We start from the raw sequence: 19,375 nt of genomic DNA, 5'->3' as shown, positions 1-19,375 counted from the left end.
GCAAGTCTTTGATGAATTCAGAATATTACATTAACTTATATTTACAAACTCCAGACCTTCCAAATTAGCCAACGCCATGCTGTATTTATCCTTTACCTCATTAAAACCATTCACAAGCATCAATACTCCACAATGTGCTATATAGAAATTCCAAATATGTGGCATAAGTGGCAAAAAATTAGAGGTGCTGTTTCTCTCTTAGTATTACAGAGAAGTCAGAAATATCAATTAAATGGTACTATAATTAGATTAAGGCTTTTTAGGATCCCATTTTCAGCTAGAGACCCTGTCAGCCCACCCTCGTCCTACCCATCCAGCAGCACCCATGCATAATGGACAAGTTAGAAGAAATCTCCAACTTTGTTTTCAGTTCAGCACAACTTACACTGTAATGAATAGACCATAAAAAGGGCAGTTTAGTATGCCAAAAATTGATGCTTTTGTAGGACAAAGTACTATGGAAACCAATAGAATTTCTCAACATTTAACACTTTTTCCCCAAAATGGAAGCAGCTTAGCATTGATAAATATCCCCCAAATCCTCAATTTCTATAAGGTAGAATATGGGTCTAAAAATAGAATAACTGAACTGTTGATTGCAAGTTAGTTTAGTATCGGATTTTGTTTTGTTCCTGTTCAAGCAAAATGCAGTTTGAGAAAAGCTGCAAATAGGTATCTTGATACCACCATCAAAAATACCAGCAATGTTTTAAGCCGGGGGTAGACAATCTTTGGCACTCCAGATGTTGTAAACTGCATCCCCCTCAATGCTTTGTCAGCATTGTGGATGTAGGAGCATTATGGGAGATATAGCTTCTATTTTTTTTCCTGATTGGAGCATCTTTGGAACCATTAGCTAGGTACAAGAAAATGAATGACCCTTTTCAAAAAGAGAAAGAAGAACTAACCTTAAGTTTAAGAAAATGTTAGAAGACTTCTCATTGGGATTGATATTTGTAGTAATTCATTACAAATACAATCATGTTTTCACTCGTTTCAACTTAATAAAATAATAGCTTTGTGATTATGTGGTTTGCTTCTATATAAGGATTAGGCTAGATTAGGTTGGGAAACTGTAGTTCTTTTGAACCACTTTGGCAGAATTTCTTTTTTCAGGATGGCAAAAGTAAGCTCATGCAGGAAGACAATTAAGACATCCAAAACAGCAGAAATAGTGCCTATAACTGTGCTGTCGTGCAAAAATGGCCCAATAGCTACACAATGTCATGTATTTTTTGCAATGCCAATTCTGAGTTGAAACATAGAAACATGAAGAAATTAGTTATTATATATCTAGATTAAAAAATAAAAAAGGAAGTAAGAAAACTTAGTTTCATAATAATTGATTGTACTTATTTCTTTAGCTATCTTATCTTAATGAAAAATGGTAATTTTAAGTAAAAAAAAAAAGGGTACCGTATATACTCGAGTATAAGTCGAGTTTTTCAGCACTGAAAAACCCCAACTCGACTTATACTCGAGTCAATTGTCTGTATTATGGCAATTTACATTGCCATAATACAGACAAGGGGCTGTGTGCGTCTACTTACCTCTCCTGCAGCTCCTGTCAGCTCCCTTCTCCTCCGCGCCGGTCCGTTCAGCACCTCTGTCAACTCCAAGTGTAAGTCTCGCGAGAGCAGCGGGGTCATATTGCAGCCCTCGCGAGACTTACTCAGTGAGCTGACAGAGGAGCTGTCCGGACCGGTGCGGGGAGAAGGGAGCGGACAGGAGCTGCAGGAGAGGTAAGTGCTTCCTGCCAGCCCCCTCCACTGAGCTGCCAATGCCACTGCACCACCAGGGAGTGAGGGCCCCCCTCCCTGCCATGTAACAAGCAGGGAGGGGGGACGGAAAAAAATATATAATAATAAAATAAAATAATAAAATAAAAAATAATAATAATAAAAAAATATTAATAAAACAAAACAATTATTAAAATAATAATAAAAAAATAATAATAAAATGCCCACCCCCACCAAGGCTCTGCAACACACACACTGCATTCATACACACACACACTGCACTCATACACACATTGCATTCATACACACACACTGCACTCATACACACACACTGCACTCATACACACACTGCATTCATACACACACACACACACACACACTCCACTCATACACACACACTGCACTCATACATACACGCTGCACTCATACATACACGCTGCATTCATACACACACTGCATTCATACACACACACACTGCATTCATCATATACACACACTGTAAATAAATATTCAATTAATATAATTTTTTTTTGGATCAAATTTTATTTAGAAATTTACTCGGCTTAGATTCGGGTCGGCTTATACTCGAGTATATACATTTTTTTAACAATCACACCCCAAGGCCTAGTATGGACTTTTTATGTCATCGTCACCTCTGGAATACCTATTAAGACATTGCTGTCTGGGTTGCTAGGAATTATTGTTGGGAGGTCTGCATTTGGTGAACCCAGGCACAACACAAAAAAGCATCACTTGATGCCCATGCCACACCTGTGCTGCACACTCCCCCAAGTCCAGACCAGGAGGCTGGATCATTGTGCCAACCATTTGTTCTCTATGTCTTAGTGGCTAAGTGATCTGAAACCTGTTTTGGAGTTGTACAGTGAGAACCAACTAAGTATTGTGTATTGTGTCTAGTGTTGTGGTCTTCATGGAGATACCTAGTAAAGTGTTGGCCAATAGGTCTAAGTGTTGTGTAGGGATTGCGCTACTCTATGTGTAATAGCTGACATTATTTCATATTGGTAATATTGGTTGATTTTGACGTATAAGTCGTCTTTTGAGGGGCAAATTGTAGATTTCCAGTTTATGGCTATAAGATTTCTGGCTGCCAAAATGATGTTGGACGCAACCTTTCTAAATAGACCAAGACATGGGGAAAAGCAAGAGCAGCGCTAGATTAGGGGTAAGGTCGGTATCGGATATTTGGATCGCTCGGAGCACTGCTCGGGTGTTCTGCCATAGATGTTGGATGATTGGACATTTTAACCATATATGTCTCATATTACCATCTGTGTGGTTGCACTGCCAGCAATTTGGCTGCACACTGGGGAGGATCTTATGTAGGCGGCTAGGGGTCAAATACCACCTACAGACTCATTTTTTATGAGCCTCAATGTGGGACTAGCAGGTTGGTAATCCTTTGAGTGCATTTAGAGATTAAAGTCATTGAGTGTCAGTTGTCACCTGTAACCCTTCCCTTTTCCATTGTTCTCTATAGGCATGTGGTTTTGTAGGTGTGGTTTCCTAGAGGAGTTTGTAACATAGAGACAGGGTCTTAGCTGTGCCCGGGTTCTTATGGCATCTACTATTAAATATGTGTAAAGAAATAGATTGCTGTTGTGAACCTGCGGAGGGGAAATATACTTTGTCGGTTATAATGCTTTTGAATTGGAGGTAGGGGAAAATAAATGAGTTAGGTAGTTTGTGTGACTATTGCAGTTCCGGAAAAGGTTTAATCTCAGAACCTGCGCACAGATCACTAATATGTGTGATACCTTGTTCTTTCCATTTGTGTAGTGATAACCAAGTTGAGATTGTTTCCAGAGCCGATATTGGAGCTTTCTCTTGTGTTGTGTGGGCCATAAAGGTATCCCAGGTACATATTGCTAGATTAGTAATATAGTATAGATTTGACAATTTGGGTCTGTGCATTTTTGTCAAGAGGATGTCAGGAATGGATGTCTGCCCTGTTGCCCTATTTTCCATATCTACCCACTGCAAAGTATTTGGTGGCATATGTAGTTTTATAGTTGCCTCTAGATGGCACGCTCTATAGTACACTAGTACCTTGGGAAAACCCAGTCCTCTGTTTATGTTTGGCTGTTGCAGTAGAGTGATTGGAAGATGAGGCTTTAGTCTACCCCACACAAACTTAAATAGGGTGTCTTGTAATCGTTTATAGTATGGTCATTTTAGTAGCATTTAACCTACCAAGTCAGGATAGATTTACATTTTTCCATTGTTGGAACATCGAAGGCCTTCTCGGCATATAGTGCCATGAGAAGGTCCCCAACCCTGTATGATGACATATGCATCAAAATATAAAACAATGTTCTCGTAATATCCGAACCCTGTCTGGTTTTAACAAAACTTGAGTGATCATTGTGTATCAGTTTGGGTATAAGATCAGTTAGTCTATTAGCTATGAGTTTGGCGTATTTGTCGTAGTTCAATAATGATATCATCATCATGTCTAAAATTGGGGCACATTGTTAGTTTTCCGGGCTTAGGGAGTATAGATATATGGGCTTGGAGCATAGCTGGTGGCATTATCCCTTTTTGATAGCATTAATTAAAAAGGTCTGTGAGGTGTGGTGCCAATGTTTCCTGGAATGTTTGATGTTAAGACACTCCCGGCATAAAGGAGTGAAACCGCCTCTTAGTAGAGCTTCCCCTTTCAGAAATGCAGGCACGGCTGTTTTAGAACTCCAAACTCCCAAACTGGAACCAGGGGAATGTGCCTATCTCCCAAACAGCATACTTAATAATACTCCAAACTCCCACTGTATTCCCACGAACTGCTTCTAACAGGCGAACCGATATAGCATCCAAGTGGCTTACATTCCCAGCAGTCAGTCTCTATCAGTGTGTAGTAAATCCCCCCAATCACGAGACCAAGCTCTGTAGTTGAGGGTAAAACAAGAACTGTTTAAGGAGGGCTATCTGCCCGGTATTTATGAAGGTCTCCCACCTGGTGGACACTCCCCTAGGGGACCAGATGGGAGACTGGGACATATATTGGACAGTAGCCAATCGCAGTGGCTCAGGTGTAAACACTCCCCTTTACATGAGTAAATCCCTCCTCTCTATGCTGGAGATAATTGGGAAGGAATCCAATTATCTCCAGGGAACGAGGTAAATCGCCATTTTATACATGACTGTAAAAACACAAAAATATATAACTACACAAATACCGAATACATGGGCTTCGTGCAACGTATCCCCAGATAGCCTGAGTGCATATTTCTACCGAATAGCGCTCAGATCCAATGCGTGCAGTTCAATCGCCATGGAGTCAAAGTGTTTCCTATGTCTTTCGGTATACGATTGACTCCATGGGATGGCTATCTGGGTTAAGTCCATGCGTATGATCTAAACTCCCGAACGGACCGGTGTTTGTACTCCTCGACGAAAACGAAGGGCGATCGGTAGTTTCAGCGGTGTTCGGTAGATAAAGTGTCCGTTTATAGTTCCATAGAATCTTCGACGAACACCGCTGGTCTTCGCATGTTTAAAATGGCCGCCGCCTCGTGGTCGGCATACGAGCGACGACCACCCTGCATACGGTTAGAATGGAGAGGAGTCTGCGGTTAACCACAATGTTCTAATTGGGGCCAAGAGGTTAACCAGCAGCACACTTCTCTCCTGGGTGGCCGTCCGTTCGGTAGTTTTAATCAGTATATTCTGAAACACACGAACAGGGGCATACGGACAGGCAATTTCACAAAAAAGGGGCAAACAGACGAACCAGCAGTCTCAGATAATACAGATGGATCTTTCACATTTGATAATATAGATTAGGGAACCCATCGGGTCCCGGGGAATTGTGTTTAAGTAATTGTCAAATAGTCTGCATAATTTCGTCTACTGTGAATGATTGAGCAACGGTCTCACTCTCTTCCATTGATAGAGTTGGCAAGTGAATGCCCTTCAAGAAAACATTAATATTGTCTGCAGTCGAGGTCGGTGTGTTTGTGTCATTGTGTAGGTTATACAGTGAGCTATAGTAGTTGGTGAATTTGTCAACTATCTGCTGGGGATCTAAAAGTTTGCGATTGTCTGACGATTGGATTTGAGCAATCTTAGTGGATGCTGATCTTGCATTGAGTTGTGACACTAACACCATTCCCGCTCTGTTACCATTCGTAAAAAACATGTGTTTTAGTTTGTTGAGAATTCATGTGTTTTTGTTTGTTTTTAGCTTGCATTGGAGTTGTTGTATGTCTTTTTTATGTTGAGAGAGGGACACCACATGTTGTAGTGGGTGAACTCCGCTACTTTTTGTATGATTGCTGTGTATTCCTTCATACGTTGTTTCTTTTTATAGCTAGAATATTTAATGCAGAGCCCCCTGAGGAGCTTGCCTTGTGAGCTTGCCATATTGTTTCTGTGTCTAAGTCTTGTGTTTTGCTAATCTGGAAGTATGATTCCAGTTCCGCTTGGAAATGGGATACCACCTCTGGATCAATAAATATTGATTAATTTAGGCACCATGCACCTTTATCTTTGCTGGGGAAATTTTCTGAGACGGATACTGTGATGGGTGCATGGTCAGACCATGATATGGACCTATTTGTGTCTTGGTAACCTTGTGAATTAAAGCACTAGGTATGAGGAAAAGGTCAATTCTGGAATAAGAGTTGTAGGAGGAGGAAGAAAAGTATTTTTCTGTAGAGTGAAGCATCCTCCATATATTTTAAAAAAAATCATACTGTTTAAGGATGGTGCATAGTTAATGTGTGGTGGTCTTTCTTACTTTGCATGTTTGATGTTTCGTAGACACATTGGATGAGTCAATAGTATGATCTAGCAGAAAACTGGTCCCCCCATTGCTCCCACAACTATGTCCCCATAACTGTGGAACAAAGTCAACACCAATACTTGTACCACCAATACCAATAAAAACATGTTGGTCATTATGCGGACCATAATAGTTAACCAGTGTATATGATGTTGATTACACATTGGATCATGATATATCTCCCTTCTTTGTCTACCACTTTTTTGATCAGCTGGAATGATACATCTTTATGTATTAAAATAGATACTCCTCTCTTTTTCTTTTTATATGGAGCGTGATAACCTAGCGGAAACTGACTGGAGAAGAATTTTGGCACGTGTCCTCTCTGAAAGTGCGTTTCTTGGTAGAATGATACTTGAGCCCTTGCAGACTTAGCCTCCTGTAAGGTGAGTCTCCTCTTATTTGCAGTATTTAACCCTTTATGGTTTAAAGAAAAAATTGTTACGGGCATATTGGTAAACTATAGAAGAGTATGTTGTGTCTGTACATATTAATACATTTCTTTACGTATGATGGAAAGGCTAACATTTTTACCCAAAGTTACCACCCCTAGTTGTGCATGGAAAATTACCTGGGGTTTAAACTGTGCATACATACTAGTAGTATACCCAATATCACTTGTAAGTAAATCACAGTTGTCATGAGTGGAAAATGGGAAATGGAAACAGAAGGATAAACATAAAATAAAATAATAACTATATACAAGGGACTAGATAGGTACAGCAAACCTGGTCATTCAAAGATAAACTTAGGCTGGATAGCCCATGGGGGAGAGGGTTTGTCTTCCTATTGTCAGGGTGGTGGTCCGGTGCCCGGAACCCAGACACAGTGTCCAGGCGGCAGAGCATGGACCAGGACCCATTATGCCTGATGTTAAGAGGGAGTCTTCAGCGTGGAGGTGGATTAGCAGGGTCTGGTGCAGGGTAACCGCACGCTCCCTGGTGTTGAGCACCAGCGTTTGTGCAGCCACATACCAAGACCCTGATTCAGCTTATGCGATAACAGGAACTAGGAGCTTGGAAATTAAGCAGACCTCCCAGGAGCTTAATAGGGAGGCTCTGCAGCAAGATTGTATCCAGTACTAAAACAAGGCAAGACTAGAGATAGGCACCAAACATGAAAACAAGACAGAACTAATAGAACCCAGAACCAGAGAAGGATAGTAAGCTAAACCCAGAACATATACACAAGACATGAGGAAAACATGAACATAACATGGGCATAACTGGACAGGACTGGGTATAAAAACTAAAACAAGACAGGATAACATAGGCAAAACAAGAGGAGAAATAACTAAGTACTACATATGAAAATCATAGGGATTTAGTCACACTATATGATCATACATTGCATAAGCCTGCCAACAACGCCAATGTACCCCATATCTGGCAGGTCCTACACTGCCTAATGTATGCTAAAACAACCACAGATTCAGAACACATATATAGCACTTACCTGCAAGAAAGGACAGAAGCAGTGAGCAGCTGCCTGCAGGAACACTGAAACAAAATGAAAGATGGAAACAAACGGGTGTGGCAAATAAAACAAACATTTAAAGGAAACCTGGAGACTGGGAAGTCCAGGGACGAACTATAGGAATGAACCCAGAAATCCCAGCATTAAGAAAACCAGACATAGAATAGAAAACCAAAAACCAAGAAAAACCAAACAAGAATTGAAACAAGAGTACTGGATTCCAGAAGCCAAGTCCAGACATCAGAACAGAGCAGAGCAGATCATGACGCCTATTAATCGAAAACTGACTTGGATATATTTTTGTCAATTCTTATATGTGGAGTCGAGAGACAGTCGCCTGCTTAAGCGGGGTAGGAACCCCAACGAGCGGCCGCTCTCCTATCAGCAATGTTAGAATATATCTCCTCTAGTAGGACTATGTCCCGAAAGGCCCCATATAGAGAACCATAAAAGTATAACCATGAAACAATAAAAAAAACAATATAGAGTCCTTAGTGAACTAAGACTACTGTGTAGTGCAGTGAGTGAAAAATTATTTGCAAAGGCTTGTAGGCCTGTGTAATGCCTGTCGCTGTGGTCTTCCAATCCGGATTCAGCTTCCTTGGTGAAGTCGCTGGATCTCTTCTGTTGGGTGACTTTGCTCGTGTCTCAGCTGCAATGTCCCACTCTTTCAGTGTTGAGTCCCCCTCTTCCGGTGTTAGTAGATGGTGCTCCTTGCCGTTCTGTATTACTACAAGTTTTGCTGGGTATCCCAACTAATAGATGATGTCCACATGCCGCAAGGCTCTGGTGATCGGAGCAAAGGCTTTCCTTTTGGCCAGCGTGGTCGAAGACAAGTCCGCATATACTGGAGATTTTTAAAGTGGTCCGGGAGAGTTGGTGCGGATCGTGATGCTCTCAAGATAAGTTCTTTGGTAGTGAAATGATGGATCCGTGTTATAACGTCACAGGGCACTGTTGTGGGCAAATACTTGGGTTTGGGCAGTCTGTGAATCCTGTCAAGGTGCAGTGCAGAGGTGGAAAGGCCTGGTGATAAGGCCGCAAAGAGGTCTGTGGCAAACTCCTGCAGTTCTTGTGGTTTCACATCTTCTGGTATGCCCCTTATGCTCACATTATTATGCTGATCTCTATCTTCGTTATCCGCCAGTTTGTTGGTTATGGCTGTCAGTTTGGTTTCTATAGATTCATAACCCTCCATCAAAGTATTATGCACCAATATGATCTCTTCTGTTTTATTTTCCAACCAAGCTGTTCGTTTGCCCAGTTCTTGTATGTCTGAGCGTATGTCTTTTGCTAACTTGGCAAAATCTTGTCGTAATGTAGTCTGCATATCTTTAAGCATCTTTTGTATGGATGCATCTGTCGCTGGAATTTGTGCTTTTGAGACAGATATTAGATAGAGGCCGGGGTTCAGGCCTGTGTGCGTTATCTAGTCCACTGCGCCGCGAGGGAGATAGGGCCGCAATCTACAGGAACGTCTGCTTCAGGTTAGTTTTTTTCACCGCTTGGTGTGCCATTCCTACAAAAGGTTAGGTCACTTGGTTTTCACCGTTTTTTTGTTGTGCTTTGTTGGTATAAATGCTTGGTTTCTGAGACCCTCATGGAGAGCTGAGCGCTCACGAGACCATTCCCTTCCGAGGTCAGATCACACCCCCGCCTCCCCTTTTTTTTCACAAAATGTCTCTCATTGCAGTGGTTTAACCCTACTTTATGCTTATGTAAACAAATGGGTTGCAGTTTAGTAGATTTACTAGTACTGTAACATTATTGTGTTTGTTTTCACTGCAAACAGAGAACTGCAGTGCACAGTTCTTAGACACTCTCAAAGCACACATTTAGAGAAATAAAACACCTTGCAAACTATTTCTTCATCTTCAATAATACTGTACTCTGCCTGTAAAATGACTACTTCCACACTCAGTGTAAGCAGGGTTAATTTTTCAGTATACTGCAGCCACACACTGCATATTTTCGTGAGGGTAGAATATGCATTTTGCAAAGCACAACTAAAGATGCATACTGCAAATCAAATAATCCATCTCTTTCTAGAAATAGAAAAATAAATTGCAAATCAGTAAAACTATTTGGTGAATCAAAGTGAGTGTAAGTGACCCCTGCAGTAGTTGCTAGGCAAGAGGAGCGTTCTATTTTTTTCTTTATTAATTCACCTAATAATGAGGGGTGTGACTGTCTATGACCAATCTGCCTCTGTTGACTACTGGAACTATTCTCACCACCCTCCTGCTCTGTCTAAGAGTGGTGGAGGTAGTGGTTGTGATGGGTTGTGAGAAATGTGCAGAATCAGACAAGTTCAAGAAGGTCAAGAAGGATTTTTTTCCTACTTTGTTGCAAAATTGGAAGCACTTCAGACTGGGTTTTTTGTCTTCTTTTGGATTAACAGCAAAAACATATGTGAGAAAGGCTGAACTTGATGGACACAAGTCTCTTTTCAGCTATGTAACTATGTGAGATGCAACACCAGTTAACCTGCTGCTTGCCCTAGTACTTTCTTGTTATACTCCTTCCCTCAGTGTTACAAACATGTGGTAACGTTGTAGATGTTGGTTCACACCAGCACTAGTGGAGATGAACCTTTATTCAGTCCCTACTCACTTCTTTGTCACACAATTTGCACTTTGCAAGTCATCCAAAGTGATCCCAAAATTTGCTTTATTGGCACAATATATTAGCTCCCTGCTTGGCGGTTGTCTACGACATATAATTAGCTAGCTTTACATAACTAAGATATTATCCTCACAGGATATCTATGATGATATTATTGGGTATAATAAAGGTAAGCCTGCTGCATTCAAGGTTTTTAAACAGTAGATTAAAACACACTTTCTCTGCTTCAACTATTTATTCAGATCTCATTTTCTTTGTCCTAATTTTAGTTTTATTAATATTGGGGCATCTCTATATCTAATTCCATTTACAGTGTTCCCTTGCTTCGTTATCTTAAGCTTAAATTGATTAAAAATCTTTACAACACATTTATGGACACAATTACACGTTAGAAGGTATACAGCACCATTTGTTCTTCAATTAAAAAAGGATTTAACTAAAAATGTGTCCCTGTTTATTTGCATGCAACACATCATCCACATTGATATGTTCCCATTATTGGACTGTGATGCCATGCATGCAGTCTTTTCCGTGGTAGAAAATGGTTTGTGACCAAGATGTCAGGTATGTTATTACCTCTATGCACAGTGATTGACCTTTAAGATGTGTTTTACTATGTCAGTACAGGCTAGTATCTTTCCATCACACTTTTCATTGTATCCCAGTCTGCATCTAATCACAAACTCCCCATTTACGGATGGTCTTTGTGCTTCTTGTATGAGGTCACTGTGTTCCGTTGTCAGAGATCTCTTATAGACTTGTTTTAAGCATTGCTTTGGTTATCCCTTTTCTTTGAAACTAAGTCATGGCTCTCCTGCTTTGATTATAACATTCTTCCAAGGATGAGCAATTATGCCTCTGACTCAAATATTGCCCAACTGGGATTCCCTTTCTCAATGGGAGTGGATGATAGCTATCTCATCTGATTAAAATGCAATGACTGTTGACCTCCTAAAGAATGTGGTAGAGATTTTACCTTCTATAATCAGTTAGGGTAACATCTAAAAATATGATGATGGTCCTATCTCAGCTGCAAATCTCAATTGTTTTGGGTAGAATGTTATTTAGTGGAATATACTTACATTGCACTGCTTAAATTTTGCACTGTTGTATGCACTTTGAACAACCATATTTTAAGTTTGAATCCTTGTACACAAATATGAAAACATTTTCACAAATCTGATTTTGCTTATTATCTTTATTCTATATTAGTATTTTAGAAGCTATCATGTGAGCCTTTTTCCATACTAAAATCAAAGCATGAATCATTTTTGGACTAAGACACCATAGTGACCCTATGGTATTGGTACCAGTCTTGCTGAGAGTGGTAGTTTTGTCATACATCATTCCTAACACTCAAAAATAGCAGAACATGAAAACCCAGTGGAGATTCATAAGCAGAAATGTGTTCATTCTAGTGTGGATTGAACAATAGAAAATCTTCTGTAATATCTTAAAAATGCAAAGAAGCAATGGTCAGTTAAGGTCACTACAAATCATTTTCTTAATCTACAGAGGAATAAAACAGCTTTGCAAAGGATTTCTCTAAAGCAAACATTGTAAATTGCCTACAGAGAAAGGGGTTAATTTGCCAGAAAATCACTCTACTCTTAACAATCCCAAAGCAAGTTCTCCATTGTATGGCTGACTGTGTTACTTCAATGGACAATAAAATTAGCTAATTAATTAGTTTTAACTGCCTGTTTCTTTATTGCACGGATTTCTGTGTAATTATGATAATATGTGGTATGGGCCATGGGTGTTTTTTTTAGAGTCGATTTAGGTCTCTCTTGCTACAGCAGTGTTTAGCTTTACTGACTCAATATTTTCTCTCTATTTCTCCCCTGATGTGGATGCTAAGAAAGATGCTCCTTGATTATTTTTTTTCATTTTTTTTTTTTTATGGAATTACGCTAACATATTGAATTTGTAAACGTCTTTGAAGTACTAAGATTAATAGTAAAGAAAAAAAAAAAGGCAGGGGTTAGGAGCAATGTTTGTCCCTTATAACTTATACCTTTTAACTGCAAAAAATAAAAGATTGTAAAAAACAAAACACATGGCAAACAATACCTCATATCTAACTGTAAAGAAAAGAGAAAAGATAATGTATAAAGCTGGATCTGCTGCTTGTGCTTAAAAAATAGAGAACTGGCTTTTGCAAGTTCAAAAGAAATTAACAAGTTATGCAGATTGTACTGTGATTTTCTTAACATTCTTTTTGTCCATCATGTAATATACTGTGTAATTTTGGAGTTCTGCTTGAACTGTATCTCCAAACCATTTGCTTTTTTTCAGAAAGGTTTTGTGAATTGAACAAAAAGAGACCTGATAAATTCTTCTTTAGCTTTGTATAAAGTCACTAACACATACATGTGAAGTGAAGTAAATTGATGGCTTGTTTGCACTGTGATGCACGACACCAATTCCTGCCATTTGCCATAATTTATATAATACGTTGATCCAACAACATATCTTTAAGTCTGTATTAGAGGACTGCTATGACCCTTTCAGAATCACACAAGCCCTGTTTTTGTGACTAATCTATTGATGCTTAGGTTATCCAAAAATACTGAAATGAAGTGAGCCAAGATTTTCCAATAAATGTAGGATGCATTCAGCCAAGGAATGTGGAATTTATTTCTGCTCTACTACATGCAACATTTGCATGTTACTCTGTAATTTAAATGCTGTATGTTGCCGCCCTACAATCCTCTTATACACTACTGATTAACTACTACTTATTAACTACGATTTATTAAAGTGGGAATTGTCAGGATTTCAAAGTGAATTTAAAGTGAATTTCACATTTAAAGCGGCTCTAGCACTTTGCAGGTTTTGCTTTTAAATGTATAATCTTTTAGTCTCTATAATTCTTCTTTTTGTTTTTTTTAATTCACCACACGATCTTTGGCACATTTCGGGCAGAACTTCAGGTAAAGGTCCATTTCATTTGCTAAGTTAATTTACCCACAATCCTTTAGTAAAAATAATCTCACAGAAGGGCAAATTGCAGATTTATGCACAGATACAAAATGGAGGCTTCCAGATGTTGAGATCTGGCGCAAGGAATAAAATAAAATAAATACAACTGAAGGCAAGAGGCAAAGTGGGGAGTATAATCATTAAGATACAAGGAAAACAGAAAGGAAAAAAAAAACAATATCTAACAATGTAAGAGCTGCTATAAAGCCAAGTAGCAAATTGATAGCAGAGCAGACTTGGAACATTTTTCCACTTTGGCTACTTTGGCCTAAAATTTCTAAAAACGCTCACTTTAGTAAAAATCAAACAAACAAGTAATGTAATGATCACTGTAACAGCATGTTGGTTGTGACCTTGCACTTGATGTCAATCTGACAATAATGCACCTGGGTGTACAATAGTGGCTTTCATAGCTCATTCACACACTATAAGAACTCCATGTTTGCACATAGCTCAGTTATTGATTTCTCCAGATACATGCACATGTATTTTATCCTTTAACTTCCATTTTCACATATCTATGCATTACCTTTCTTTCCAAATATTTTTTTTTATGAACTAATATCTTTATATTGCCACCATACACAGATAAGGAATATTATTTGACCTCTCTGAATTTGCTCAGATTCAATAACTTGATGTGTTACACTGTACCGTCACTTATTACACTGGACCGTGACGTATCCTACCTGGACAGTTCAGTCTTACACCACGATTCCAAGTCAGTAATATATCACAAAGAAGGGCATTGTGAATTTGGCTCCAAATTGCAATACATGTATTGTAATATGCCAATTCATTTGGGACAAGTTTCTATCTGTTGCAGTATAAAAGTGTCTGATCTCCATAGGGAGCACAGTAATTAAAACATTTAATGAATATTAATTAGAATGTAGTTGCTCTGTATTTGGCCATTTGGAACACATTTTAACATTTAAGACTTCTCACTTTTCATAAGTACACCAACGAAAAAAGTGAAATCCTTCAACAAAAGATATAAAATATATATGAAGAGAGAGAATTGGAAAAACAATACAGTACAATCGAATACAGCTGAACAGTCACATAAATAGATATTTTGGATAACTATTAGTAGGCACGTAATATCACTTCCTCCTTAAACTCACTAAATTAAGGAATTGTACTCATCTTAATTTTCCTATATTATGTTAATTTATTCTGAATTTTTAATAAATATATGTTTGGGATGTCTAAAAAATTTAATTTCCTATTTTTTTACCTGTATCCTTGAACTTAGAGTCTCTATCTTGAGTACCTGTTAGTCATTGGTAAAAACCTGTACTCATGTCAATCAGCATAGAAAAAAAATTGAAAGAGGAGGAAAAGCACAAACAATGTCTTTGGTTTCAATCTTCCAATGCAATGTGTGTCTTGGGTGTACCTGGACTGAGCTGGACTGTGATTTACATTATTACCACCACTAAAGTTCGAATGGTGAAAAACCATTCGCTGATGTAAGTCGCCATTCAGACTGTAAACTGTGGACATTATTCACGGTATTAAACAATGTTTGGATTTTGCAATTCATATAATTAAATAACACTAGTCGTGCAAGGGTTAAGTAAAAAAGTAAAAAAACTAACAAATAAAATACTTACAGGGGTCAATAAGACACCCATATTACAAAAAGAGAGGTGTTAAACCTCCTTTTCCCCACCTACCATGCAACAGGTGAGGTCATGTCTACTAAGCATATAAAACTAGAGACTGTTGTAAAATTGCTAGAAAGACTTTTTACCAGGGGTAGTCAACATGGTCCCTACCACTACTGGGCGGTTTGGGATTTCAGGTGGGCAGTGGTAGGTGCTGCAGAAAATGACCAGTGAGACTCGATGGCTGTGGACCAAGGATCCTTGGTCATTGGTCGATGGCTGTGGATTCTTTCATCTCCCCTGTTGGCCCATGTAGAGCCAGCCTTGCTTTAAGACCCCTAGCGCTGGTGAGGAGATCTCCCTCACTGGTCTGCTTGCAGTTAGTTCCAGCAGAGGAAGGGAACTGCCTGGGAGGCTCTGAGTTCCTCCCTCGGGCAGGTTGGTTGGAGCATTGCCGTGGGTTTCGATGGCAACGTTCTGATACAGTGCTGTGCTTGCAGGTGGACAGGAGAGTCAGCCTGTAGCTGGAGGAGCTGCAGGCTAAAGTGAACAGGCCACTACTGGACCACCAGGGCTTGCAGCATTATGTCCCCCATCCCTGGTACACCCTACAGCACCTCACAGACACACATAGAAAAAAGTAGAATAGAAAATGGAAAGAAAATAGATAAATTTAAGTACATATTTTTTTTATATATAAAACCCTCCTTTCTAAACAATAAGTAAATTAATTTTAAAAAATGCACTTGAACTATAACATTTGTTATTGCGGCACTGGGTGAATTTTACCATCAACAAAGATACAAAAGTGGGTGGTAGACATTAAAAAGTTGACTACCTTGCTCTATACCATGGAAATGTGGCCTGTGAAACAACAGCGGGGGTCATAGTTCCACATTCTCCTTATCGGGTGGGGGAAATTAAAACAAATAATGCCCCCATCTATTGTCTGTGAGTATTTGCTAATTAATAGAATAAATGGGGGGGACATCCTTATGTCCCCTTGACCCCAAAGAGGGAGCTTAGTCTGTGATGAACCTGGGGAGGAGATGGATTAATTTTATTGCATCAAGTTTTTTAAATCCATCTTTTTTTTGCAAATCTTTTCATTTTCAATAGTTATACATTGGTTATTATGTATTTTAATTTGATCTCATTGAAGGATAAAGATAGTAGGAATTAGAAGAAGACTGATGGTACGTATACTTTTTTAAAACAGGTATTCGTTTTATTAGGGTAAGAGGGGCTAGGCAAGGGTATTTATTTTTTATGGGGGATCCCAAGCCAGCTGGCACTGCAGAGAAGGTGGGGAAATTACATTTCTGGAGGGGAACAAGAGCATATCCACCTCCTTGTTTCAGTAATTAGAGCCCCCACCCACCACCCATGGTGGGGGCTCAGAGGCATGCTAGGTCCTCTCCCCTGTCCCACCCTTATATTATTATAGCCCCCGCTCTCTGACCATAGCTGGTGGACATAAGGACATCACTGTCATTTTTCTTTTTTTTATCAGTGATCTATCCACCCCTACTGTTTCTAATGCTCCATCCCTATCGGATGGCATCTTACTAGCAAATGATCAGCAATGGGTAGTTTTTAGGATCTAGTAGACATGTTTTAAACCAACTTATGGTACTTGCAGGGCTTTTTTGACCCCCATAGCCTTTTTAATTATCTATTTATTTTACTTTTTTAAATGTGGTGACTGGCTAGCAAGCCTTGGACAACTGCCACCTCATTAACCCTTGCATTGCCAAGGGTTATTAACTATTTGCACGCTGACTGCTAGCATTGTTTTAATACTTAAAATTAGTGTTCGCTTGCATGAATGAATATTTGTGAATGTGCATCCTCCTGGATGCATTCAGTCCCACATTTTATTAAAACTGTTTTAATCCAGATGCTGAATTCAATAAGCTGCAATTGCTGCAGATTTGCTTAGTCTGAGTAAATTGTGATCATATTTGGATTTGGTAAATATAATAATTGCCATTGCGGTAGAAGTTCCGTCACCTTGATCAGATTTTGTGAATCTGCACAAAATCCGGTGTTTGGTGAACAACCCTGTATGGCTTTAATGTACATTAAAAAACACAACATGAATGTATGAAAATACAAGTTATATGTGATTATAAATGTTTTACTCAATTGATTTTATATATTGTTTATAATTTCCAAAGAATTATATTTTCTTTTTAAAGTACTATAAATAGATGTTTATATTCTATGTTATATAATTTTTACTATTTTAGAGAGTTTAGTTCTTATAGTTGTAAGACCTTTCAGAACCATGGACAGGGATAATGCTTGGCAGAGCAACTTGTTTTAACCCCTTAAGGACACATGACATGTGTGACATGTCATAATTCCCTTTTATTCCAGAATTTTGGTCCTTAAGGGGTTAAATACCTTTTCTTTATGTAGCTATTTCTCTCTGTTATAAGGTATCTAACAACAGATGCAATTAAAGTGCTCATCCACACCACATTTATCCCCAATCTTGACTACTGCAGCAAGCTCCTCATTGGTGTTATTTATACCCAAATTGTCTATCGAATCATAATGTAAAATGCATAATGTATTCCTGTCCCTCTTTTACCTCTGACTTCTTATACATTCTAGATTTCAGTTTAAGATTCAAGGGCTCTCTTATAAAGGCCTTTGGAGCACTGCCACTGAGGCTATCTATATAGCCTCAGTAAGAGGCTATCTATATAGCCTCAGTAATAAATAAGTGTATCCTATCCTGACTATGAAAAATCTGCCCCTGTTTTATGCTCACAATTCACGCCAATACCATCACTATCTAGACCTGTACTATTCCTGTTAGGCTATTCTTACACTATTAAAGTTTCCTCATTCTAAATCGTCTCTTCGAAAATCATTAAAAATACATTTCTTTTCTTTAAAAAAAAAAAAGGCATTTGAAAAAATGTAACACCTCTCCTTTCCTTTCCTCTCCTCTACCCACATTTCACTAACTTTCTTATCTACGATTTTATATCTTATTTTATTGTATAAACTTGCCTTACCAGAAATGTTGCAGTGTTTGGAATGCACTTGTTTTGTAATTGTACCCCAATACCCTTACTGTTTGCACATGGACCTCAAAAGCTTCTGTTCCTGCTATCCGAATTGTGTACTTGTTTATTTGTCCAATTATTTTACATTGATATTTCTCTAATTTCCAAGTATGTGCTGAGTATATATTTAGCATAAACTGATAGGAGCATTTTCCTGCCATTTGGTTCACAGATCAAGTAACATATAGAGAGAAAAACAGGATAAGCAGTAAAATTAAAATGTATATATTCATATATTATATATTTATTATATATTTTTTCCCCTAAATTGCCCACTTCTCACTTGATCTGTGAATAAAATCAACATTTAGTGACTTCCCCTGGCCATCTCTTTTTGCTGGTGCAATGGGAGCAATATACTATCACAATCTAGTATCACGCAAAGAATCTGCACTGCACTGCACTATATCCTTAACCCCTTAAGGACACATGACATGTGTGACATGTCATGATTCCCTTTTATTCCAGAAGTTTGGTCCTTAAGGGGTTAAGGTGGGATAATTCTGCCAAGACGCATAAGTTGAATCTTCATTGAAGCTCCCTAAAAGTGTGAGTGCACATTTTTTATCTTATTTATTCCAACAATAGTTTTAATATAGTACTATATTAGTTTCTTCAAGTTCTTCTTGTCATTGCATATACCCAGATAAGGACTTGTACTTTGTGATAGAGCTGGTATTGCACTGTAAACATTGTATAAGCACTGAATTATATATTTTAGTTTTTTCTACAACTAGAAATTAACTTGTTCATGCGTTTCTGCTGATTTGTGATTCAGGTACTTTGGAATTCATTAAATCACCAGATTTGCTCAAATTTGGTGATGAATTTCTGTTATGACTGAAACTAATCTCCAAATCTTTTGAATATATCTGATGCGCTTAGCCCTTTTTATTCTTAGTTGAAGTTTGCTATTTAGGTGTTAACTAAAGGGACACTATAGTCACTAGAACAAATACAACGTATGGTATTTGTTCTGGTGAGTATAATCAGCCCCTGCAGTTTGTTTGTTTTTTGCAAAGAAAAGGCAGTGTTTACATACAGCCTAGG

Source organism: Pelobates fuscus, chromosome 3, assembly GCF_036172605.1.
Source record: "Pelobates fuscus isolate aPelFus1 chromosome 3, aPelFus1.pri, whole genome shotgun sequence".
Taxonomy (NCBI): domain Eukaryota; kingdom Metazoa; phylum Chordata; class Amphibia; order Anura; family Pelobatidae; genus Pelobates; species Pelobates fuscus.
Note: the sequence above shows the minus strand (reverse complement) of the source record.